At 42.0% G+C, this 26,051-nt stretch overlaps 1 protein-coding gene across 10 annotated transcripts in view; it reads right to left on the bottom strand.

Annotated features, from left to right (window-relative positions):
• APBB2 (amyloid beta precursor protein binding family B member 2) overlaps nucleotides 1-25,165 on the bottom strand; it is a 171,170-nt gene extending 146,005 nt beyond the window's left edge. For 9 of the 10 annotated variants that reach the window (XM_085059094.1, XM_085059097.1, XM_085059095.1 and 6 more), the window contains exon 1: nucleotides 25,030-25,165. The gene's annotated coding sequence lies outside the window, so the exon portion shown is untranslated. The remainder of the gene's footprint in view (nucleotides 1-25,029) is intronic. The other variant, XM_085059090.1, reaches the window with a different exon arrangement.
• Between the last annotated feature and the right edge of the window lie 886 nt (nucleotides 25,166-26,051).

The following is a 26,051-nucleotide window of genomic DNA, read 5'->3' as shown; positions in this document are numbered from 1 at the left end:
TTAGTTTTATTGCCGGAAGCTACCTCAACATTTCTTTTAACATTTGAATAGAGAACAGATATGAATCTCTGAAAATTAAGGCTCATGTGCAGCAAAATCAAAGCAACACATGAATGGGTGCTGTTATCAAATTGAACTCTAACCCCCATCAAGCTCACCACATACATGGACTCTAGTGTGATGCTTTATTTAATAAAATGATACAGCCTTAGTTCCTCAGGATAGGGACTATGCATTTTGAGTTAAAATAAGACAGTGTGGGTCATTAAAAATTAATACTGAACTATACCTTCAGTGCCCCTGAAAAGTTTTGACGACTACACAGAAATACTTGGAAAACTGTATTTCAAATCTTAGGCTCTTCCATTACTTAGAGATATTTAAGTCAAAACAATCAATTTTGGATGGGAGCTAGTGGAAGTCAGTTGGAAACCTGGGCTGAGCCCCCTCCTTGCACAGTTCAGAGCACCCAAGAGCATCTGCCAGTTGCTCATCCATCTCACTGGATGTGGGACTCCCTCTACACAAGTTTTAACTACCTTAAGTTCTTTCACCATAGAATCAAGCACAGAGTTTCATCATTACCTAGCTTTAATTCCAAACAGTTGCTCTTTAAAAGTTAACAGGATATACATGGGTATATAAAATGTGGATTAAAAAAATAAAAGAAAATAGAGTTCTCATGCTTGAGTCATTAGAGATGATATGTTTCTTGGCATAAAGCTAAATAAGGAGGGGAAAAGAACAAGAACAGCTGGATGATATCCAAGTTTTTAATGCCTCTAAAGCAACTGACATTTACTGGCCAAGGAAGAAAACAGTTCAAATTATTTCAGCCAAAATAATTTTTTTCTTCCTAATTCTTAAATAGCTGTAGTTACCAAGGCAAGACTGTCTTATTCACCTGAACTGCCCTTCATTCTTTGAACTAGTGCACTACGCATAATATTATCAACGTGGGTGTGTTTTGCAAAATTAATTCAATGCAAAAAGAATCTGTACTGGACTGCTCTGTGGATACCATTAGAAACTGCCAAACAAACCTGAACTTCTCCAAAGCAACATGGCCAACCACAACAGGCACACTGGTGTCTGAGAGCAGGTTTGCCAGTCAGTAGTTCCTGATGCATTTTAAATGAAGTGTGCTTTGCATTGCCCACCCAACCAAGAAGGAGGGAAGCAAGGACTGCCACATGCACCTCCCCAGGCAGCATGGGTTTGCCAAGATAACCAGATGATGGGCAGGTGGTGAGATGCACACATATCAAACCCTGGTTGGGAGACCAACTGCAAGGCTGAGTATAAGTGCTCAGTGTGCACAAGGGCAAAGATGAGGGGCACCCTATCTCCCATGTCCTTGTCTTTTAAAGTATCTCACAATGCAATGAACTGAAAGGAAGGCTGCAGCAGGGAGAGATGAAAGGTAGGAAACCTCAGAAGATGACAGTTTCTGATGTAAAGCAGTATCTGACAAGACCACGAAGAATCTGCAGAAAGATAAGTGACATGAATAGACAAGAAATAAAACATCAATGGATTTGAGTATTAACAAATGTGCACTAAATGCAAGCTTTCAAGCTAGCTATAAAACCTCACAGGATTTTTAACTAATTATAGGATCTAGAAAGGGACTCAAACCAGCTCAGCAAAAGGTTCAAGATACAGCCATGGTTTAAGAAGCAGAACAACAGAACCTCAAATTCCATAGCTTTGCATGAGAACTAAGATGAAGAGTAATGTTAGCTAATTAATGTCTTCTAGAGGACACTGGTGCAGACTCCTTTATGGCAACATGCTGTGCTAGTCACATCAAAAGGTGCTGCTAAACCAGACAAGGTTACCTCTTTCAGAAAGAGGTAACAAGTCTGGCTCTAGTAATGGAAAAACCCTCAAAATGCACTGTCTTCCTGAACAATCCATATCTGCTGAAATACACCCAAGTATGATAAGACAAAAAAATGATTTGGAAAAGGAAGCAGTTTCTGCTTGCATATACAAAAGAGTGTGTGAGTATATAAACACAAAACCTAATTCCGGCAGGAAATCATGGAAGTCAAGTATGGAACATTTTATACGAGTACCAGAATCAGGACAATTGTTCCACCTACATCAGATTTATTACTAAGATTCATTTATCAACAACCTTAAAGGCACAGGTCTACCTCTAGCCACTACAGACATGATAAAACAACAGTGGGAGAGATTACCCCATAAAACCCAGGGATGTTTCTACTGTTTCTTTGGAAACATACAGTAGTGACACCTTGTAGACAAGGTATTGAAAACAGAGGGACACAGGATCTGAAGCACCCTGACAATCTCCCCCAGTCTCAAACAGCACCCCTCTGGAGCAGATACAGCTCATTCCACAGTGAGTCTGGCTCTGATCCCAGACAAAAGGAGCCCTACAGAGGAGCAGTAGTACCTGCTGAAACTGGAACAGATTTTGAACTGAGAGAGGGTAGATTTAGACCAGACATAAGCAAAAGATTTTTATGATGAGGGTGGTGAGGCACTGGAACAGATTGCCCAGAGAAACTGTGGATACCCTATGCCTGTAAACAAATGTTCAATATCTGGTTGGATGAGGCTCTGAGCAACCTGGTCTAGTGAAAAATAAGATGTCCCTACCCACAGCAGTGGGGTTCTTAGACCATATGATCTTTAAAGATCCCTTCCAATCCAATCCAAATATCCAATGACTCCATGATTCTACCCGCACTATAATCTCCTCTCTGCCTTTCCTGGCTACCACCCATACAAAGCCAGCTTGGTTGGGAAAACAAGGGACCACCAACCAAACCGTGCCAAGAGACGAGAAGATACTAAGCACACAAAGACAACTATACAGAAAACCACAAGGCCCTGCACACTGATCCTCATGCAAGTGGGAAGGACAGCCCCACATGAACAGTACACAAGGGCCGCTTAGAGAAACGCTTAACTTCTGCAGAGCTGGCTACCTCTCAAGAAGAAAAAATAGCTCTCCTTTGAACACTCTCTCATCTTAGACCTACCTCTTCCATAGTTCTAGAATATTGACTAAAATGACACTTTGGAGCATTTTCCATCTAGAGATTTGTCAAACTTCAATCCCAGCCACAGAGCTCCCTTCCTCATCTTGTCACTCCACACATAATACACACAATAGAAGCCCCTCCATAAACTATGCAAAGTTTAAACTGCTTCAGAAATTGCATCCTCAGCATCTGGGAACATACACATTTCTTAATGATTTTCTCAGCATTGCCTGTGCTGCTAAGGACTTTTCAACCCATTCACCTCAGAAAGCATATATTTAGCATGAGTTAAGATCTATTTTCTTGAAGAAAAAATGTCCTAGCTTGAAGCTTAAATAAATCAATAAGTCTAAGATTAAAGTATCTTGCTGCCCTCAAAACAAGCCCAGAAGAATTTCTTTCCAGCTTAAAAAAATAAGTTTTATGCCTTTTTTCCGCCATTCTGTAAGCCAAAAAACTGTGATTACTTTCTTTTTTCTTTTGGTGTTCAGAGTTAATTACGTAGTCCTTGGAGACCATCAAGATTTGTCATATCATCTTCCTTTCTATTCTTGCAAAGGAACCTGTAGTGCTGTCCAAGTCATTGCTTTTCCAGGATGTTAGCTCCTCCAGTGAGTAACCTCTTCCAGTTGATCCAAATCTTCTCCTCAGAATCTCCTTTTAAAAGTCCCTTTGGCCCAAGACACAGTCCCAGGAAGAGTAACCCATTCTAGTCAGCATGAGACCAATCATTTTCCCTCCCTACTGAAGGTCCAGACATCATCTCTACCCAAAGAGAAGATCAGGGCCAGGTTCTCTCACTCTCCTGATATCAACATCATGAGATTAAGTCCTCATATGTGAGGAAAGTCTCTTCATACTTGGAAAAAACTCAACAGTTACTGCCCAAGTATCTTTGAAACACTATTTTGATAAATCTCAGTGAGGCATGGAATATTCAGTAAGAGAGCTGCAGGAGTGTTGTGCCAATGATGGAGCTGCAAACACACAATCACTGTAAAATATTAACAGACGTAGCTTGTAATTTCTTTCCTTTTTTCCTACCTGTTCCCACAGACAAGTGAAATACCAACACTTAACAAGCCTGCCTGGCTAGAAGGTATGACTGCCATCACCGAAGGAGATGCAACTGAAAATCCTCTACTGTTCCCCCTTCAAACTCATCAACTCCAGTCATAAAAAAGCACATTTCACTGCTTGCTGCTCTGCTCTACATTCACCTTTGGGTTCTGGTAGATTTTACTCTCTCGGAGACCAATTACTTCACTTCAAGTAACAGCTTGCAGAGAAAGATGACTTGTCCATATCTATGAGCTTCACAGGTATATAGAAGGGGACCACTTAAGATCAAAGCAAAATTAAGACTTGAAGGGATCAGTGCATGTATCAAGAGACCAGTTCCCAACAGCTATCGTACAGATATGTGCAATATCTGTACAATGGAGTTACTCATCACGTTAGTCTGTGATCAGTGGTCTTGTGACAAAAATAGGAATTCAATTTCAATTCTTTCAGAATAGCTAGAGGCCTTTTGGTATTTTCAGGATGTCATTTGGGTGTCTGGGCTTTTACACAGTCTGAAACAAAGAACAAACACTTGCAAAAGAAAGGTAAGGATGTACAGCCAGAGCACAAAGTCTCTGCTTCAGCTATAATGAAAGGGTGTTTCTGCAAAATGCAAAGTGATGGAGACACAAGCAGGATGCTGATGGGAAAACATACATGACTTCTGTGGCAAACTGTACATCACTGCATACAGCATTTCACTGGGGGCAGCACACTAGAAGAAGGGAAGGCAAAAGGGGGAAAAAAAAAGGTGTGGAAAAATGGAGGAAAAAGCACTTAAAATGAGAACATTTTGACTTTCCTAGTGCTCATGGACCCCAGGTCAAATGTACTCCACTGAAGGGCCTTATTAGTCCCCTCCAGAAACAGTGTGGATGTTGGCTCTCTCCATTACACTGCAGCAAAAGTCCCCCTAACATAGCAACCACGCAGGTAAAGTGGAGGGAACTGAACCACTACCACCTTTGCATGAAGATGTCAGAGCCCAAACTCTCAGAGAAAAGCCCCAGTCACGAGGCTGCTGTCTTCTGCTGATGTTAAGAGCCAATGGTTCCATTCAGGCACAAGCCATATACTAACCCAGTAAGTTAAAACCAGATTATTTTTCCCAACTGTTCCTTCCAGCATACTTTGTTCAATGGAAAGAAAACTAAAACCTGGAGGAGTTGCTGTATTCATTAATCTCTGCAGACTCACTGCAATCGTAATTGGGCAGCCTAACTGCTCACAAGATTATGCCAGTGATTCAACTGCACTATAATACAAATAAAGATATCTGCATAAAGTGGGCTGTAAAGTACTAAATATAAAGACCTAATGAAGTTATACATTTGTGCATCATTGCCCTTTCTAATAGAGTTTGGAAAATTGAAGGCAACATACTATTATATATCATGTGCTATTATTCACATAAGTGCCTAAATTACATAGTTTTGGGAGATACTAGTTATATGCTTATTAAAAAGTCATTTATTTCATCATATAATACACAGACTTCTTTCAAGACTGAAATAGGAAACATGAAAGCGACATCTGAATAGCCAGCCTCAATTAAAAATTACTTCTGCTGCCATAACAACAGCTTTTCCCTCCAGATTTTGATTTCCCCTCTCACACTGAGCACAGCAGAAGAAGAGTTTCTGAACTCTAATTCAGGCTCCTTGCACTTTTCTTCTTCTTCAAAAAAAAAGTGTGCTGAGTACAAACTGTGACAGAAGTTCACAACTTCTCAGAACATTGTATAAAATTGTTCATACCATGTAAGTACAAAGTCAAAGGACCTGAATAAATCAGATTTAGACTAAATATTTAGACCAGAGGCTCCTGGGGGCAAAGGGAAGGCAAACATCTGCACCAGATAGAGCAGAGGTACAATAACAACTATTTTAGAAGCAGAGGACACCCTCAAATGAGAAAAGAATGTTTAGATGTAGGGATACAACCAAGTTAGCTTTTGCAGCACTTGTGATGGAAGCCTTGGTCCACCTTGCACACACACAGATGAAGATGCTGAGTAGCTGTCAATCATATGTGCCTTAATGAAGCCCTGGTGATGTTTCACACTTAGCTATCACTTTTTGGTTTTCTTCCTTGTTCTTTTCACCTTGTGCCTAATTGGTTACAAGCTTGGCCAGCACTGGAATTTGTTCAGCTTCAGAGTACCCTGGCCAGGGATCTCCACAGAGGGGCTGCAGCAGTGCCAGTGGCTGTAGGGAGCAGTCAGCCCCCAGCTAGGGAGGCAGCATCCCACCAGCCCCTCCTCCAGCAGGGCAAGGGGGACAGGGAGAGATGCCAAGGCACAAAGGGTACCCCAGGTCAGCTGACCTCTGGCACTCTAGAATCAGCTGATCTTCAATAAAGTTCTTCACACCAGTTTTTGCAGTTAGTGTGAACACCAGCTCCCAAAACCCAAATTCAGGGTTTGATGAGCCTACCTTTTCAAAAGCCATTTAATATCAGAAATGGCTTTCTAAGCACTCCCTCACTTCTCCCTCAAAGGATTTCACTGAGAATCAGGGAGACAAAAAAAACTTCCTCTTGGAATTTAAATATAAATTTACATTCAAAAGAGGCTTAATTCCTAAACTGCAGTTTGTTTTATGTGAAGGGATTTATGTCCTTATCATAGAAACCACAGCTGTTAAAACAGTGTCTGAGAGTACTTTTATCCTATCATCACTATTCCTTCATTAACCACAGTGTATATCTTTTATCTTAACTGTAAATAAGAAGCTATGAAGTACAACTTCTACTTGAGTTAAGAAGACTGTTACCATCCTCACATCAGAGACACATAAACTGCAACTACCCGAACACTTCACAACACAAGTCACATATGCAATATCTTTCCCAAATTATTCTTTTAACCATTCAACACACATGTCCTCAGCTAGAAACACCAAGCAGGATGTAGCCCTCCTCCACAACCAGCTTTTACAACCAAGCGTGCCTCACACTGTTGCAATAGTAAGAGATGGCACCAAGTTACAGTGCAGCTGGCTGCAGTGAGATGCATGTTATTCATTCTTTAACTTCTCCACATATTCTTTTGTCTTGTGCTCAGTGATGTGGGCTTGAAGCTCTTGAAAAAGAACATGAACTTAAAATCACACACACATTTAGTCTGAATGGGTCTTCGAAGTTTTTCAAATCAGATTTCTTTTGGATTCAACAACAAATTTTTCGAAGGGCTAACAGCAGCACCTTTCCTGTACCCTTGCAGATGGGATGGCTGTACTTACATCTAACCCACAAACCTTCCCTTTATAACCTCCCCCAGCTTCTCTGCCTCTCTGCCTTAAATCTTCAGAAGCACAGAGAGTCTGGAAAGAAATGGAATAGAAAAAAGTAAAACCAAAATGAAATCTTTAGCCTTTTGTTTCAACCTGTCTTAAATGAATTCTTAAGTTAATTTAAAATTAAAAATGCAGTTTTCAAGGCACAAAAAACCCCCCAAATTTAAAAAAAATATTTTACAATAAGAAAGGAGTTGGAACGGAATACCTCAATATGAATGGTTTTAAAGAGCTGAACAGGAAGTTCATGAAAGGTATCCTTAGACATGAACACTTTGTGGTTTTCATTGAAACGTACTAATGTATCACAGCTTTGGCCAAACTTCTAACTGCACATATTTCAGGGCATCAGATAACTTCAGAAAATAAGTCCTCTTTTTACTCAAGAACACACAAAAACTTAAATTTTTAAGAAAGTCTCCCCATTCCAACTTTAAACTGCCACTCAGCACCAGGGAAAACAACTCCATTACAGCGCTGCCCCTCATGTTGCCATTGAGCTGGCAGGCTTTCCCTGCCTCAGTGGCCAAAAAGATCCATGCTGGGAGAAGGGGATGATGAAACACGTAAGTAACATCAGTCAGGGTCTGGACAGTGACTTTCTATGCAAGCCTTTCTTGTTTCCATGCTGTGGTAAAGCCAGGTTGATAAAAGGTGTTGAACTGCAGCTAAAGGCGCTCTGGAAAAACAAAACACTGCAGCAGCGGGAGTCAAGCCAAACGCAACTGGATGCGTTTGCAAACCCTGCCAGGAGCATAATGACCATTGTAAAATGTAGCTGTCCTGACAAGGCAAAAGAAAAATGCTCCTGAGCACATGCTATTCAAGGCCTGTGACAGCTTAGGCTGCCAGGCTGCTAATTCCTGTTGTTTATAAGTTCTTAAACAATCTGTTGACTACTCTTTCAAGGAGAAACAGCCTGGCACTCACTCAAAGTCTTTTCTTCACTTAACCATCCCTTATAAAAGAAGAGTCGACCTGCAAGTAAACCAACAACCAGCCAGAGGAATTTCCCTCCTGCCAATTCCTGGATGTCACACAATCCCTATAGATGTATCTACCATGCTAGTTATCATTTACGTGGCCAAACACTAGCTTGCAGCTGGCCCTTCCAACACCAGTGCTAACAATCCAGGTGGAAAAATTACCCCAGGGGCTATGGAAAGCAATGCCTTAAGGGTACCTATATCTCAAATCTATGACTCAGTAAGAACAGATAGATGTGTAACTATTTTATTACCAATTGAACATTACTCAAGCCACCTCCCTCTACTTTTTCCCCCAAAACACGTTAGCACAGTTACCAAATATTTTATATATGCAGGAATCCTTACATAAACTAGACATTAGAGCATGTGTTAAATTCCCCAGCACTGCCAATGTAGACAGATCCTTTTGTGATTAAGCACAAAGTGGTTATGAAGGAACTGAAGGCAGGCACCTTCATGGCACAGATATGAAACATTCATAACTCCTTTGTTCTGATGTCTTGCAACACAAATCATCTTATTGGTCATTAAATACTACGTTTCAATTTAATTTTAAAATTGCTCCACAATGAGGTGTTTTTCTAAATAGAATGCTTTCCTCTAACAACACTAAAAACACTACTTGAGTTAGGCAGTTTAATATGATCAGTGAGGCTTAACAGAGAATGAAGTGAATTAACAGCAGCCTTTAATAATTTGCTTGGGGCAGGGCAGAGGAAATTAGAGCTAATCAGCCACACTGAACTTTCCTATCCATTTCAACTTGGGGGAGAGTTTTACAACAGGAAAATGTTCATTAATCTTTATTTCTGGTCACACAGGGACACGAGCAATGCTACTACAGGTTACCCATCAGGGAGGGAGGTGTTCTGCCCTAATTGCAGTTAAAAGGTAAGTCTGTACAGAGAAACCTCAAATAACACTGCAAGTTTACATCTGCCTTGGCAGGGAGCAAAACACAAAAAAGGAGTCGGGGAGAGATGTTTATGATCCAACCCACCACAGCAGACAGAAATATCAAACAGCACATGTGCTTACAGCTCCTCTGCTTTGTGCCACAGCTTCCCTGACTCTGCTCCCGTTGCATCATGTACAAAACCCATCAGCAATTGTCTGTTGCAAAGCCTTCAACGCAAAGCCATGCATTTTTTGAAAGCTGCTCTGTATCAAACCCACCGCAGTGAGTTAAGCACTGCTAAACACTTTTGAGTCCAAATGCATCTACCCCTACTTCACAATATACTGCAGATTGTTTTAGAAGGGAAGGAAAGAAAAAAAGCAAAGTCAATGAATCTTTAGCTCAGGGCAATTTTACCTTGTGTTTTGCAGCTGCTCTGTAGCAAAAATTATGCTTTATAGAAAGAATTAAGAGAATGTTTTCAATTAAAAAATATCTTGATCTCAGAATTTCACCAATCTGATTCAAACTGCGGTTCCCCCTCATCAGATAAGTAGTTTCTCTTGGGTTTTGGATATATATCAATTTTTAAAAAGTACCAGCTGAACTACTAGGACTAAAAGCATATCTCTGAAAAACAATCTTGAAACTACAAAGGTCTCACTGTCTGCCAGGAAAGAATATCAAAAACATGCTTGAACTTGGCTGGTGCTTAGACACTGTCAGCCTAAAGCCAAAGCATTCAGAGCCAGATCCTTCAAGTAAGAGTGAAGCTGTCTCCGTGCACTTCAGTGTGCAAATGACCCAATGTCAAGACACAATGTCCAGCCTGGAGAGGGGGAAGGCATAATTTCACATGAACAAAGTGGCATGTCTTTCAAACATGATTCAGGCCCTACTTGTATCAGAGGAAAGTACTTCAGCACATCTATTTCACTAGCAACAGTATGCCAAAGTCAAAGGACTGAAGATGTTAAAGTACTGCCTAAAATGCAAAAGCAAAGCCAAAGGAACCATATATTGCTAAGCGAAATGGAAAAGTACTTTCCTGGCATGTAAAAATGTTTTCCCAGAATGTCAATACCTCTCTTGTAACTTAATAGCAGCATCCCAAGCTATTCAGATCCAAAGCTTTTTTAAGAATTTTGGAAAACACATATTTTACAGAATTAAGAATGCACAAGGCCATATTTAATTCCTGACCATGAGTGACCCAAAGTTAGCACTTCTCCTCATAGTCCACCTTATCTTACTCATGCCAATTCCAATGGGTTACTTAGAGTTAACATACCACCCATCAGTAACAAGGGTGGCAAATGCATTCCTTTAGAGAGGAAAAACTTATTTTCTAGAGTGTTCTCTGAGTTCAACACAGGATAGATCTTACCACCCAAATAAAAGGTTCATTACTGACTCTCTACATAAAATCTTGAATTGCTGCCATAAAGATTTTAAATACAGTATTTAGGGAGGCCAACCCTTAATCTTTCTCTAACATCTTCTCTGTCGACCTTACAGAGCTGCCTTGATTTGCCATGCAGGTCTGAAATAAACAAGAAGAGGCACTACTTAGACCATCACTCCCTATCTTCATGGGATACACATGGCAGCCACTAACTTTCATTACTATTAACCAGGGAAAGCTGACAGTAGGCAGCTCCTAGCACTGCTCCTAGGACTGCTCATCCTTCTCCAGCATTATGTTCAAAGACACAATCACTTACCCACAGTAGGGCTACAGTGACATTTAAAAAATCAGGGAGAGATGTCCTTTGTTATTTTTAAGACAGGTACCTCTAATATACAAACTAAGCCCCAAACCTGGGGAGTTTCAGGTCACACACAACATGAATATTAGCTTTATAAATTCAGATAATGATAGTATTTAATAAATAGAAATACATTATGCAACCTTCTGTATTTAATACACTGTTACTACAATTATGTATGCAGTGAAGTCCTTGCCAAAGCTTTTGCAGCAAGCAAAACCAAAACCCTGCTGAAGCTTTTGGAAATCACCTCTGAGCAGCCAAATAGGAAACTGCGACCACAGTTTGGGAAACCATATAGCCACAAGCAGTTTAAAGCCCAGGAACTATAGAGCACTTTTCCTTTTTCCCAGCCTGAGTAAGCCAGTCCAGTCATGCTTTGTGCCACTTCCAAAGACAATTAGCAAAATCTTGTTTCAATTAGCTTTTCCAGAGCTATGAGCACAAAGAGGAGTACTGTACAACTTCAGAAAGAAAAAGAGTGATCAAAAATAGGCAAACTGAGGCAGAGCTGGAAAGGAGGCAGCAAAAGAACAGATAAAGCAAGGGACAAGAAATCCCAAAGCATGTCCCCCTAAAATGCTGGGTCCTATGTGGAGTAAAGTCAATGCTTGTGCTCAGAACAAGGAGCCAAGTTGGATTTCAAATTATTTTTCTCACTTCTTATTACCCAAATCATTAATTTATTCCTAGACAAGACCTCTACAGTATACTTACTTATACAATGCCTCTACCTCTTCTGCATAATGGCCAGATACCTCTACATATTTGCAACATGTCATTTAATACCAGCAAGATTAATGCACATTTCAAGCATTCATAACTTCTGGCTGGCAAATTTCTGTGGCAATATCCTACCCCTAGCCTTCCCCAACCCAGACATCTCCTTTGCTCTGCTATTGTTTGCCCTTTAGTACAACCCTTAACTGCTTTGTAACTCTAATGACTGCCATAACAAATGTTTTATTAAAGACCAGATGAAATAAAAATATTTATCCTAATTCACTTTTTAAGGTAGGAAAAAGAAAATAAAGGGTCATTTACTCTGATATAGTCTACCAACACATTAACTTATGCTGCATTTTGTCCCATTTTCCATACATGGCTTTAACTATCCTTTCCTTTAATGTCTGTTTTAAAACTGAACAGACTGACTATTTCTTCTGTAAACACACACTGTGCTTCAAACACACCAGGGCTGTAACCATTTCAGAAAATATGTGTTCAAATTCTATTAGAACCAAATCAAGAAATATGCCAAGTACGCAAACACAATACTACATTGCTCAGAGTAGAGGTTTTAAAACAAAACCACCCAAACCCCCATGGCATTCTTCTTCACAGAGTATACAAGATATAAGGAGAGAGACTTTTTACAAGAGGATATAGTGACAGGAAAAGGGGAAATGGCTTCAAACCAAAAGAGAGTAGGTTTAGAATAGGTATTAGGAAGAAATTCTCTACTGTGAGGGTGGTGAGGAACTGTCACAAGTTGCCCAGAGAAGCTGTCAATGCTCCATCCCTGGAAATGTTCAAGGCCAGGCTGGATGGGGCTTTGAGCAACCTGGTCTAGTGGAAGGTGTTCCTGCCCATGGCAGGGGTGTTGCAACAAGATGAGCTTTAAGGTCTCTTCCAACTCAAACCATTCTATGATTCTATATGAAAAATAAAAATATGTTTAGTCACCCAAGAAAATCACAGCTTTTCCTACAGCTTCTGTTTCGCTTACTCCAAGAAGCAGCAAACTGCCGAGAAGAAGAAAGTCAAAGTTTGTGTTTTCCCTCTCAACATGAAAAGTTACCTCAAGGAAATCACATTTTCCACAACAAAATATGCCTATTAATTTCTGTTCTTTATATAATACCTAATATAGAGCAATGCCCTTGCTATCTCTGTAACCACCAGTACCCACCAACACTGGGAATTAGTCAAGCAACTAATTGCAGACAAGCACAATTGTGTCACAGGCGTTGAGAGGAGGTGTTAAGTTGCTCCATGCTGGGGAAGGGACATGTGAGACCTTCCAGCTCAGCTGGCAGCTTGCAGTGCTCTTCCTCAGAAATCCCACACTGCTGTACTGAGATAACAAGTATATGTTTGTACAAAGGGGTCACTGACATGAAATTAAGCCAACAAATTTCAACCAATTTTTATATCTGAGAGTGTGAGAATTAATTCACAGGAGCAAAGCTCTGTTGCTTACATATTTCAAGTTTAATTGGAGCAGCAATTTATTCTCTGTATGCTGAAGGATTACATACACATGTCAGTTTTAGCAAGACTCACTCAAAAATTCCCAGAAAAAATCCCAAGTATTCTCACTACACCTGCCTGGATGCACAGGCAGTGTGTAACCTCCCTTTTAATGGCACTCAAAAGTGGCACACACGTAGTTAAAACATCAGAGTTCCTTAATAATAATAATATGATCCTGCATCTGATGGTTGGCTGCAGCTTAATGAAAGAGAAGAGGAATTAATGATTTACACAAAACCAGGATGGAGACTAAAATAAGATTTGTTTCCTCTAGACAAAGCAGAAGGACCTAAATTATAATGATTACCTGTGAATATTCAGGACAACAGATCATCTGTGATAAAAGCAACCTCAAAGTGTCTGGTGTACTATCATCAGTCCTAGCTCCTGTTTTTATCCCCCCCTCCCAAAAAAAAAAAAAAAAAAGAATTTACTAGTGTCTTTTATATTACCAATGGCCCTACTCAGAAAATTAAGATGGTAATTAATCCTCCTTTTAGAAAACACCTTTTCTTTTTTTTTTTTTTTTTAATACTTTCTTCTGCCCTCATAGTATGGGCCAGTAGCCAATTACCATCTCACAGGACTAAAGCCCTGGAGTTAGACTTCGAGTTAGTAAAGCACTGGAGTTAGACGTCCCAGTAGAGCTGCCTTTTTTTAAATAATACTTGCTCCCCATCAGAGGGTATCAAACCTACACTGTCATTTCTCTACAGTGCTTTGCCTCTGTCAATCTTCAGCAGACACTCAGCAAAACCAATCAACTTCAGCTGCATTACTTCACCTTGGAAAATTTTGAGGCTCTCTGCAATTCAAAGTCTTTGCTTCAAGTTGAAACATTCCGTCAAGTTTAAGATATTGTGTTGCTTTCTAGTTCTGGCTAAAAACCACGACAACATCTATTTCAAGAGTACTAAGAATTTTACTACCATTTCCCATATGGTGTGCAGATGCCATCTGAGGTCAAAAACATCAACATCCACAAGAGTCAAGGATTCATGTATGCACTGCTCTGTTTCATAGAAAAGGTTCTTTCACCCACAGCTTCTGAGCGGAGCAGAAACATGGCTAATCAATGAGCTGTCATATTCAACTTACAAGCCTTTGGAAAACACTGGTTTTTAATCATCCATTTACAAACCAGCTTGACAAGCTTTGCACAGGGTCTCTCATGACCTATTAAAACTCCCTGTTGTGCTGTGGAAGCATTTGAGGTAGCTTGTGCTTCTGAATTAAGAGATAATAAAAGCTACAGACATTACTACATTAGCCAAGAAAATGCAAAGGAACATAGCTTGTGTGTGAAACTCCCAGACGGAAACTTCAGTTTTTGCAAAACAAAACACAATTATTCTCAAATTTGTGTACTTAGAATCTTTCAGGATAAACCCTGGCCTGTCCTTAAAACAGACAAGGGAAGGAAAGAAAGAATCCTAGAAAGCATTTTTAAATGGGTTTGTATTGTACTTAGCACAAACTATGCCTCCCCACTGTTCCACGGAGGAGTTTTATATCAAGGTTAGTGCCTAACTCTGTACAAGTGATTTAGGCTTATTTTACCGTTGCATTTTGCAGCTGATTTCATCATTTAATACTCCTCTGTGTAATTAAAATTCCTCTTCTTCTATTTATGTACTAGCTCCTGCCTCCACCCTGGCAGGTGCCCTCTGGCAGGTGCCTTTCCTGAGCCAGCCTTTGGGAGCACCAGTCTCTGTTTTGGAATTGCAGGCTATGTGTGTCACTCTCCTTTGAGCATCTCCTCTGTCCGTTTTCAAAATCTATTCAAATTCAGTTTAATCCTCTACCATCACGGATCTAGGATTTCAACACCTCCTTTCAAGCTCACCTTGTGCAAGGAGGATTCACATGCTGCCACAGCACATTGCATCTACCCATGCTTAAGATATTTGCTTGCAATCTCATCTTAAAGAACAGCCCTGGAATGGGGAAAGCCCAGTTCCCTGCTTGAACACCAGCTGGTCGAGGAAGTTATCAAGTGTTTGCACTAAGCAGCAGGGAAAACTCTGGACATGCTCACGCTGTGTGCCAAGCAAGAGTTCTCTAGGACAGCCTGACAACACTGTGCAAATCCACCCCATTACTCTGGGAGAACTAATGACACTAGAACAAACATCACCAACCTGTGAATTTTCCATCCCTGTTCTGCAGCAAAGGCAGTACAGGCAGCAGAAGCTAAAGCTCAACACTAGTCAGGTTTGAAGTCAGATCAGCATGTCTTGGATCAGCCCCACACTGTCCAGTCTTGGTTTTACAGCCAGCTTGTTGTGTGGGCCGACAGTTTCATTTTAAATCTTTCCACAAGTGTTTTTTAACCCACAGATTTAAAACAACCTTGGGACTTACAGAGATGAACCTTAACAGCTTTTTGAGAGTAATAGGATTTATCAGGCCAAATATTAAGGGTTTACAAACTCAAATTTCTGATTTATAGCAGAAGCTCATATTTCTTAATTTAAGTCCTAGTGCAAGCTGGGATACCAGATCAAGTGCTATTTTTCCCAGCTCTATATTTACACTTCAAGGAGTATGTAGAAGCACAGAGCAGAAGCAAAAAAAAATCAGCTAAATGCCTCAATGTGAGCCTTTTGGGGAAGGTTCAGAGAAATTCGGGTTACATGTCTTCAAACAGGTTTTCAAAGTGGTATAGATCTAGACATCCATCACAGCTCAAGGAAGGAGGATCGAAACTTTAAATTTAGGAAAATAATCACTTTACCTTGCACATGCACACAAGCTTAAAAAGGCATTGAGAGGAAGGAGGGTTTCTCTTCTGCTGTGGCAGGAGGCGCAGCTGAAGAATTTCAGCCTCACCCATGCAAAATTAGATATTTATTTTGGATAAATCCCACAAAATGTTTTCCGCCCAGCTAGCACTCCTACCTGCTGGTTTGGCAGCAGCAGAGGCAGGCACTGTGCTGCAGGATGGCAGGCAGCCAGCCGCCAACTCCTGGGCCTCTCCAGAGACTGCCAGGGCACACTGCTCAGTAAAGCCGCGGGGTTACTGCAAGGCAAGGACAGTGACAGCTCTCAGCTGCCACATCTCTGAGGCTACAAGGGTCACCAGAGCCTCTGCTGCCAGGGAAACAGCAAATTTAGGGATGTACGTTGCGATATCCTGCCTGTCAGCTGTTCCCATCCCTGTGACGTGCATACACACCAGAAAGAAAGGAGAACAAGCATCACCTCCTGACTTATTGGTTGGACCAGGGAAGCACTGAGGGATCCCCCTTTTTTGTGCCTAAAACCAAGCAAGTAAAACCCCATCACATCATTGCATGTGTTGCTGTACACTGGCTGGCCAAAACCAGAGCATGGAGACTGTATTTCCGAGCCAACATGCAAGCTGATTTTTAGCCCAAAGCAAGGTGGAAAACAACAGAAACATGACTCCTGCCTGAGGAACAAACCTTTAACAATGCTCTGAGGGTTCCATGACTTCAGGACTTCCTTGACATCAAGCCTCATTGACATCCCTCAGAGTCTCCCAACTGCCCCTCTTGCTCCCCCTTCCCCACACAGACCCTCACGGAGAATACCCGAATTTTCTGCAGTCTACCATTAAGAGTTACACTTTAGTGCAAGAGCATCACAATATTGACATGCTCTTAGGCTGCAAAGACAGATTTCCATGGAACACTTAAGCTGTTGCCCTGACAAACAGCACCATCTTTATCACATTAGGACATATCTATATTGGTTTTCAAAAAAGAATTACTGCTCTCAAAATGCTCATATGCCTCTACCAGAAAGCTTCCTGTATTTTGGCAGCTACAGAATCATCACATTTACCCATGTTTAAATCCATACTTGTAACAGGAAATATACAGGATATTTCACTGAAAAAGTTTATACATGGCAATGCTGACATAGCAGCATGCAAAGATTATAAAAGTAAGGTTAAAACACACATAATTAAGCACGGTTTGCTAGCAGCTCTTGCATATTCTTAAATCATAGCACATATTTAAAGCTAACGTTACTTTATCTTTCTTCAATATCCTTTGTCAGTCATCTTACCTGCCTTCAAAGTTACCTAACAATAGGTCCGATCTCAAACATTTCTGAGAAGCAAACATCAAATAATTAAAAAACTGGTTTTTTCCCTAAGGTTTCTTTTTTGAAATACACAAGTATCATCAAACATTTTTCCTAAATTTGAGAACTTTTTAAGGGCATGAGAGTAAAACTTCTCAAAAAAAAAGAAAAAATCCTGTTTGTTTGAATACATGCATCTTTTCACACACAGCTATGTTAAACCACTCTCTTTACTGATGGTTCTCGTGTTGTTTCACTGTTTTCTTGAATTGTGGTGGGACAGAGGTGGGAGGAAAAAAGAAAAAAAAAACAAGAAAAAGGCAAGCAGGCTCCCACAGGACTCTAAAAATATGAGTCACTTCCCAAGAAGGCAATTTCTCACTATCTTTCAGATTCAAGTGAAATTACCTTTGTAACCTTCCTCTTTCTCTTTACATATCAGCATGTGTTCTATTTCTGCTATATTTTTAAGCTCACTTTTACATCTATACTTTTGGGAGAAGATAATATCAGAGTAAAATTTCATTTCTTAAAGGGAAGAACTTTTTTAACATATCAATTTCTTCGGTCTCACACCACAATAAGAATTTAACAGTAACTAACAGAGGATACAATAACATACTGTCAGCCAAGAGAACACAAAATATGGGTGGGTTATTGGTGTTTTACGTAAGCACATACCCACCCCATGCACTGACATCTTGTGAAACTGTGTATCATCAAGATGGGGGTTTAAACTATCCACATCTTTAATAGGCTTCAGAGCCTCTGGTTGCCTGGATCCGTTCTGCTCCCGCTGCAGCCATGGGAAGCAGCGACCTGGCGATGCCGGTGCCACCTCACCCTTTCCCAGCCCTTGGTGGCCACCAGACTTGTCCATCAGCAGCAAGACTGAAGCAATATGGACCATTACTGAGGGTAAACACCAGGGCACGCAGGTCTCCGAGGCACGGCGAGAAGGCAGGAAGGACAAGGGCCAGTGCTACAGTATGGTCCCTCTACCAGCACTGGATTTCACTTTCCAAGCCATAACAGTCCACACCATCCCTCTTCCTCCCCAGAAATCTGGTACTCACTGCAGCACTAGCTTCTCTCTATCCTAGGGGTAGGGCATCTTCCCATATGTTTAAAACAGACCTCAAACTTTCCCAGCATGGCAGCACAGACTGTCTGCTGTCTATTTCCTACATTTTCCTGCGTCAGAGAAAAAAATGCTTTATACACTCAGGAAAAAATGGCTACTTAAGCTTTAAAGAGGGAAGATAAAACAGCAGGAAACAACTTTTGCATAGGTTGCTTTCATTGCTTTGAAATATTTAACATCATTTTAGCCAAGGGAGTTACCAAAACTTAACTTTGCCCCAATGCTTTGAACCTTGTGCCTCTTTCTGCTGACCAACACCACTACAGTGACCTAGCACACATCCAGGGTCAGCCATTCCACAGACAAACACAACTTTCTCATGACAGAGCTGCCAGGACACCCCCAACCTGCCACTCCACCCCAGTGCCTGGCCTGGTGAGACCTCACATTCCCCAAAGGTTTTGCACCCAGATGGGTATCAGGGAAGAAAAAAACAAAAAACAAACAACAACAAAAAACCATAGAGATCCTGCTCACATAGCAGGCATGCTGGGCACCAACAAGCCAAGATTATCACATAGTGAGGAGCATTTTCTCAATGCCACATGCATCCCAAACACCCAGGCTCTCTACTGTATTTCCTTCCAGATGAATCTTGTTCTAAGTTCATAGATTGTGGCCTATTCATATATATCTCCAACTCATTTAAACAACGTAATTAGACTGTCTTTCCATTATGCCACATTTAAATCCCAATCAGGTCTGTAAAGTGCCAAATTCTCCATGGGAGAGCATTTATCCTTATTTCTCTTCCTTGCTGTTCCCTTTTCATGTTTCATGCTGGTTCTCTGCACAGCTTCCTCCATAGCTACTTCATACACTTCAACACCTTGCTAAGAAATACCTCTTCCTAACAATAATCCTCTTTGCAAATAGAATTAACAAGGCAAGTGTAAACACAAGAACAATGAATTAGTTGTCATATTTACCCAAACTACTGCTTCCACTTCCTTACAATGAAATTCTATATTAAATACATAGGATGGCTTAATGTCACGCTCCTCATTTGCTGAATTCTGCAACTGGCCCATAAGAACCCTGCAGCATCTCCCTCCAACTCATCTGAGAAATTATATTTATGAGGTTTCCAATGAAGTCTTAACTAATTTGTGCCAATATTAGTCCCACTAATGACTGCCATTTAATAACTGTTTGGAAGGCTTCCTACCCTGAGACCACTGCAAAGAAAAGACGTGTTTCTACAACAGATGACAAAACCAAAATATATAAAGCTTATGGTAGTTTCTTCTGTTAAAACATATTTATTCATAAAGGTAGGGAACATTTAACACCTGCCAATTTCATTCTCTTTGGAATCTGTCCTTCACACCCAGTAATTACATTGGGAAACCTCTCTCCACAATCAGCTAACAGACAATAGAAAAAAAATCAGTTGTGACTATGAGAGTACTGCAGGAAACATATTTTAGCACCAACATTAAACCCAAATGGTATTTTTAAACACATAATCTACATTTGAAATCTGCGTAAGTACTTTAGAAATGTTCCTTTTAGTGCCTTTGAAAATTAAACTGCACTTGCACTGAAGGCAAACAAAAAACAACCTCCAAAAAACCAACTAAACACACTGCAGAATGGCTTAAAAGCCTATCATAGTGAAGCATGACTAGTGCTTCTAGGAGGGTTTTCCCAAAGGCAGACAAAGCTGATACCTTCTCTGACAGGGTATATTAGGTGGTGCAATGTAATAGAGCAAGGAAGACAAAGGAAAGAAAGATTCCCCTTAAGTTTTCTACAGAAAATAAGAACAGCCAAACAGCAATAAATCCCTGAGTTGTAACTCTATTTTGGCATAGCTTCAGGAGAACACCACTGAGATTTTAGTGGAGGCTTTTAAATTGTGAAGTCCAACAGATTAAACTGTCAAATAGAAGTCTGTCAGGAGTTTGTTTAAAGTACTTTACAGCCATAGCGCTGGTAAAACAAACCAGAATTACGGACACTGGCCTTCTGGGACTCACTTTTTGCATATTTTATTTTTGAGAAAACCTCCCTCTGTCACATATTACTTTTAATGCACTACTATGTAAGTCAGGAGTTTACATTAATGAATTCCTAGACTGAACTGCATCTGACTTCATTCATCTGAGATCAGTGTTCAGTATCAAATGCAGCAAGGACTACTGATAAAGGCACATATTTGCATCTAGTTAATCATTCTAATTGTTATGCAGACTACTTTAAAAATGCAGTAATCAGTGTTACACTCAGATGCAGCGTTTGTTTAGCAGTATAAGTCACAATCCAAATACTTATCGAAACAAATATCACATTTTCAGGGGAGACTGAAGCTCAGCACATTTCAGTTAAGAAAATTGTTTTGACATTGGGAGACAGAACTTTGAGGCTGACCTTAGATCTCCAGCTAAATCGAGTTTCATCTTTTTAAAGCATAAAGAAACCCACTACACAAGGTTAACTCTCTATCCTGTGAGTGATGGGGGCCAAGCCTTTGCTGTCTTTGTCAGGGCAGACTCCTACACTCATTTCCAGTTGCCTTTCTGCAGGGTCTGCTCTTATACCTTCATCAACAGACTTCAGCAACCAGTATCTCCCAGCTGAGGCACAGATAAACCAGCATTTGTTAGCAATCCCAGAGCACTCCCCACAATGCTTCCCTCAAATTCTTCTGCAAGAACTCTACAGCCTCTCACTTGTAACATCCCTTGCAGGTGAATGGAAAATGGTAAAAGAGACAATAATCTCAGCAGAGATCCAGGGGAAGCCAAGCAGAAAGAAGGAATTCTTTTCACAGCCAGGAGCAGACCTACAGACAAACAGCACTCTTGGCTAAAGGCCATGGAGGCTGCAGCAAGGTCCCAGGGGGCTGCAGACAGACCAGACAGGCATTTGGAACCAAAAGCCACCAAATGTTTTGAAGGAAAAGCTTGCACCCAACTCTGGTAACACCAAGCTGAGAACAGCCAGAGGTTCAGAGAGTATCTATAGAGGAGGTTTTGAATAAGGACATCCTGTTCTTATTTTTCCTTTGACATCTGCTTGCATGGAGACAAAAAAAAAGGGAAAAAAAAAAAGGTTGCAGAAGACAACAGATTACAAAGAAAGCAGAATGAAGGGTTAAAAAAAAAAAAGGAAACTTAAGCATGACACCACACAGAGCATTCCAAAAACACCCTCTGCTCCTTAAATCTCTGGGGACAGCATGGACTAGTCCTCTGGCCAAAGCATGATGAGACAAGGAAACAGACACAGGTGCTGGGATACTGGTCATCATGAGAAGCAGTCAGGCACTGCTGACAGTCACAGTACCCATTATACAGCATCTGCAGCTGGTTGTATTTCATGTTACACACACAATATTGTTAGAACCAACTACAGACTTCATACAAGTTCAACTACTGCAACCACCATGCCAGATAACTCAGCTATTCTGCAGGACAACAAATTACACAAATCCCATGCACAACTAGCTCAACTAGACTTGTTTTCAAATTTGCTTTAACTTCATTTAATTCCAGTCTTTCAGTCACAGCACACCTTGGAGCACTGGCCCCAGTTCACACTATCTGTGTCTGCTGTACAGCCTCCCAATAACTCATTTTTGAGAGCATTTATGAATTCCAAATGTAAGGGGGGGGGGGAGGTTTGCTGCAGTTCATTTTTTAACCGGAAGGTTAACAAGCTCAAGCAGCTCACACATACAAACATATAGTCTCCTTTTGCACAGCTTGGACTTAAAGGAAAAAGGTTTTCCACACACAATTAGATGCAGCTGTTAGACAACACATTATTTTGGAGGGGAAAAAAAACTAACATGCAAAACATTTCAGAAAGTGGCCACTAAGCACATTGCAACCCTTTCTGTGTAGCAACACAAATTGTAAAGCAGACATTTTTATACCAGTTTTGAATGTCAGATTTCAAAAATAAGAAACACTAGCACATAAAATCTACATTCAGTTAACTCAGACATATGGAAAAGCTTTTCCTGAGTCACCAAGCCTCATCTCCTACTGCCACAGCCAAGCACACAATACAGACTTCCTCAATGTATCCTCAAGAGCCAGTTAAGGGGCTTGCTCCCATTTATAACATTATAAGGTTGTTCTAGAACCTGAGCCCATTTAGGGAAGAAACTGTGTAAATTCTAGCTTAAGTTTATTCATGCCAGTTTATATCCATTTGTTCTCATGCCAACATTGTTCTTTAGCTTAAATAGCTCCTCTGTCCCTTTCTAGTGTTTATATCCCTGGTGTACTTGCAGTCTGCAACCATATTCCATCTCAGCCTTATTTGCTAGGCTAAACAAGCCAGGCTTTCCTTGTCTTCTCTGGAATAATTGACATTGCTGTTCTCCAGCCTCAATCTGCACCTGTCCCTTGCAGCACAGATGAAAGAACCTGTGCCTGGCACTCCCCAGGAGCTCACACCCATTCCACCACTCCTCCTGCCTGTGTTCTGGCATAACACACTCCAACATCTCCTTTTCTTTCTCCATAGCAGCAAGGAAGCAGCAGCTTGGTCAGCAATCGGCCAATGCACCCAGCACATCCCTGGCTCTATTGTACCCAGTAATGGAGCTCCTTGCTCACAGCAGGGAACAAAGGCAAGACTTTGTGTCCCACTAGAAAGGGAGGTACAGTCTAGTTTGTTTTTAAGGTGGGTGACTTAATCAAGTATGACTGCACATCCTAGGTCAAAGCTTGCTATCTGACAGAGATTGGTTGATTGCTCACGATTACGTATCAACTACCAGGATTCACTTCAATTTTTCACAACCTCTTCTAAAAAATCCTTACAGTAGGCAATCTCAAGTACTCAAATTCCCCCATAACTAACTCCTGAAGTCACCAATCTCTTCAGCTCAAACTCTGCAGAAGCCCTTTATAGGCTCCTCAGGCATTTCCTAAGGAAGTCATCATCCATCCTGACCAATGGCACAGCAGTCTACCCTGTACCACACCAAAAAGGACTAGTTTTTGTCACTGGCTTCCAACTCAGTTGCAGAACTGAAAACCAAAAAGAATAATCCAAGTTTCCAAGTCACGTATTCCCTCTCCTAGCAAATGATTCCCACAGTTGTAATCTACTACTTAGATGACTCTTTTGCTGGGAAACGCACATTCACTTGTGCTGCTTCAGAGCCAAGAATCTTTCTCCTTGTTACAACAAAGTTGTTTTCTTCATAACACAGGATAAAATTACTCTTCATCCCGAAGAGTCTTCTCCAGACCTTGATTTCCCTTAAGTGACAAAAAATCCCCAAAAATACAAGTCAAAAAGTATTCCATCAAACACTCTGCTGTAAAGGAAGAACAAAAATACCCACACTCCACATGACTGTTCCAGGCAAGGAAATTAATCAGCCAAGATTTTGTCCCAAGGTCACCATAAGAGGATGTCTCTTCCTTTAAGTGCTAGGACATCTGCACTCTTATTTTAACTAAATGCAATTATGCAGGCAGAAAATAGTTTTAAACACAAGACAGACAACTCATTCAAGCGTTCAGAAAATACCAGAGCACGAGATGGCAGGATGACGACATGTAGGATCTAGAAAAAACTGGAGGAGCACACGGCCAAGCCAGAGGACACAGCAAAGCTGCAGCAGCTCAGCAGCAGCCGTACCTCAGCTTCTGGGACAACACAGCAGATCTTCCGTGAAGCACTGAAACTCGCTGCAGATACTGTTACCCTACACAACTGACTGCAGATACCATTTACCATGTACAGCCACCAACAGCATCCACGACACACAAAGCCACAGAGCATCACCACTGCAGGGCTGGGTTTTTTCTTGGCTTTAGTTATTTTGTGTTTAAAGCTTAGAACTACACTTACCCTCCCTAGCAAGCAGGAGCCCAGCCAAGAATTGTAAAACGTTGCAAACAAGCAGGCAAAGCAATGAAGTACAAATACAAACCGTTACACTTTCCATTTTATCTGTCTCTCTGGCTGCAACGAAAAGTTACTCCATTGCTGCCTTGGGACCCAAGCAAATTCCTGACAACTTCCAAGACAGATTCATGGGGTCCACGTTTTGTTCCGAGGACTGTATTTTTTGCACACTCCCGTTTTGCAGCCCCGCGTACGATTTAACCACAGAGCTCAACTGGCAAAGCTCACTCTACCAATTAAAAAAAAAAAAAAAAAAAGGTACTTCTACAGGCACTTTTGACACTTTTCAGGCTTTTTACCGCACCACCAGCAGCAGAACAAGACCGCCCGCCGCTGCTATTCGCCGCCCGCGGGAGCACAGCCCCACGCTCGCCGCAGGCTCGGCCAGCGCTCTGCAGCAGCAGCGGCAGCGCTCCCGCACGCCGGGGAACGCAGCGGACCGCAGCCCGGCCCCGGCCCCGCAGCCCCGAGACCGGGATGCGCAGGGATCGCCCCAGGCAAGGGCGGCGGGACCCTCCCCCGGCCTCCTGCCCGGTCGCACCGGCGGCGGGCCGGGCGGAGCGGCGGCACCGCGGGCGGCCGCGCACCGGGGCTCTGCCGCGGGACTCGCCGCGCCGCGCCGCCCTGCCCTCCCGCCGCCCCGCCGCGGAGCGCACCTGCCCGCCGCGCCGCTCCGCTCCACCGCCCGCCCCGGAGGCGCCCGAAGCCGCTGCGGGATGCGGCCAGCCTTCCGGAAACGCTTCCCAGCCCTCTGCGCTTACCCAGGAAACGATTCCGGCCGCCGGCCGCCACCGCCCCTCCTCTCCCTCCGCCCCGGCCGCCGCCCAGAGCCGCGGCCCGCAGGGTGCCGGCCGGGCGGAGCCAGGCGGGCGAGGGGGCGATGGCAGCGGCGCCATGTCGCATGTGTCCCCCCGGCTCCGCTCCCGCCCCGCCTGGCCCCGCGCCCGCGGCTGTGCCGCACTGGGCACCTCCAGGCAACAGCTCACCAGATCAGATGTACCTCTGTGAACGAGTAGGGCTGTGTGTGAGGCAGGTCTAGCCCCTGAAAAGAAAAAAAAAAAAATCTCCTTAGGGAAAAAAGAGGAGTCTGGCGTGTGCTTGGCAAGTGTAGTCATGCCCATATCAATGTGAGGCAGTGGTAACTACTCTTCCAAAATGCCACCTGCTGTATCCCAGTGCTCCTCCGGCAATAGCGTGAGGCAGAGAAATAGACAGCCAAGTAGGCTGGGAAGCCCTAGAAGAAGATTTTATCACTCTACAATTACCTGAAAGGAGGTTGTAGACAGCTCAGGGTTGGTCACTTCTCCCAGGTAAAAAGCAATGGGACAAGAGGAAACAGCCTCAAGTTGCACCATGGGAGGTTTATACTGGATATTAAGGAAAATTTCTTCACTGAACGGGTTGTTAAGCATTGGAACAGGCTGCCCAGAGAAATGTTTGAATCACCATCTCTGGAGGTACTTAAAAGGATGAGAAGATACAGTACTTGGGGATGTGATCTAGTGGTGGACTTGGCAGTGTCAGGTTAATGCTTGGACTTAATGATCTTAGATAGCTTTTCCATTCTTAACAGTATGTTTCTATAATTCTAAGAATGGGTTGCTTTTCACACCAGATATGGACTCCAAGGAACAACACAGCGGATGAGTTAAACACCAACATGGCTGATATTATCCAC

This window comes from Lichenostomus cassidix, chromosome 4 (assembly GCF_008360975.1).
Source record: "Lichenostomus cassidix isolate B80296 chromosome 4, HeHo_3.0, whole genome shotgun sequence".
NCBI lineage: Eukaryota > Metazoa > Chordata > Aves > Passeriformes > Meliphagidae > Lichenostomus > Lichenostomus cassidix.
The sequence above is the reverse complement of the archived record's forward strand: the minus strand, read 5'-3'. Positions and strand labels throughout refer to the sequence as shown.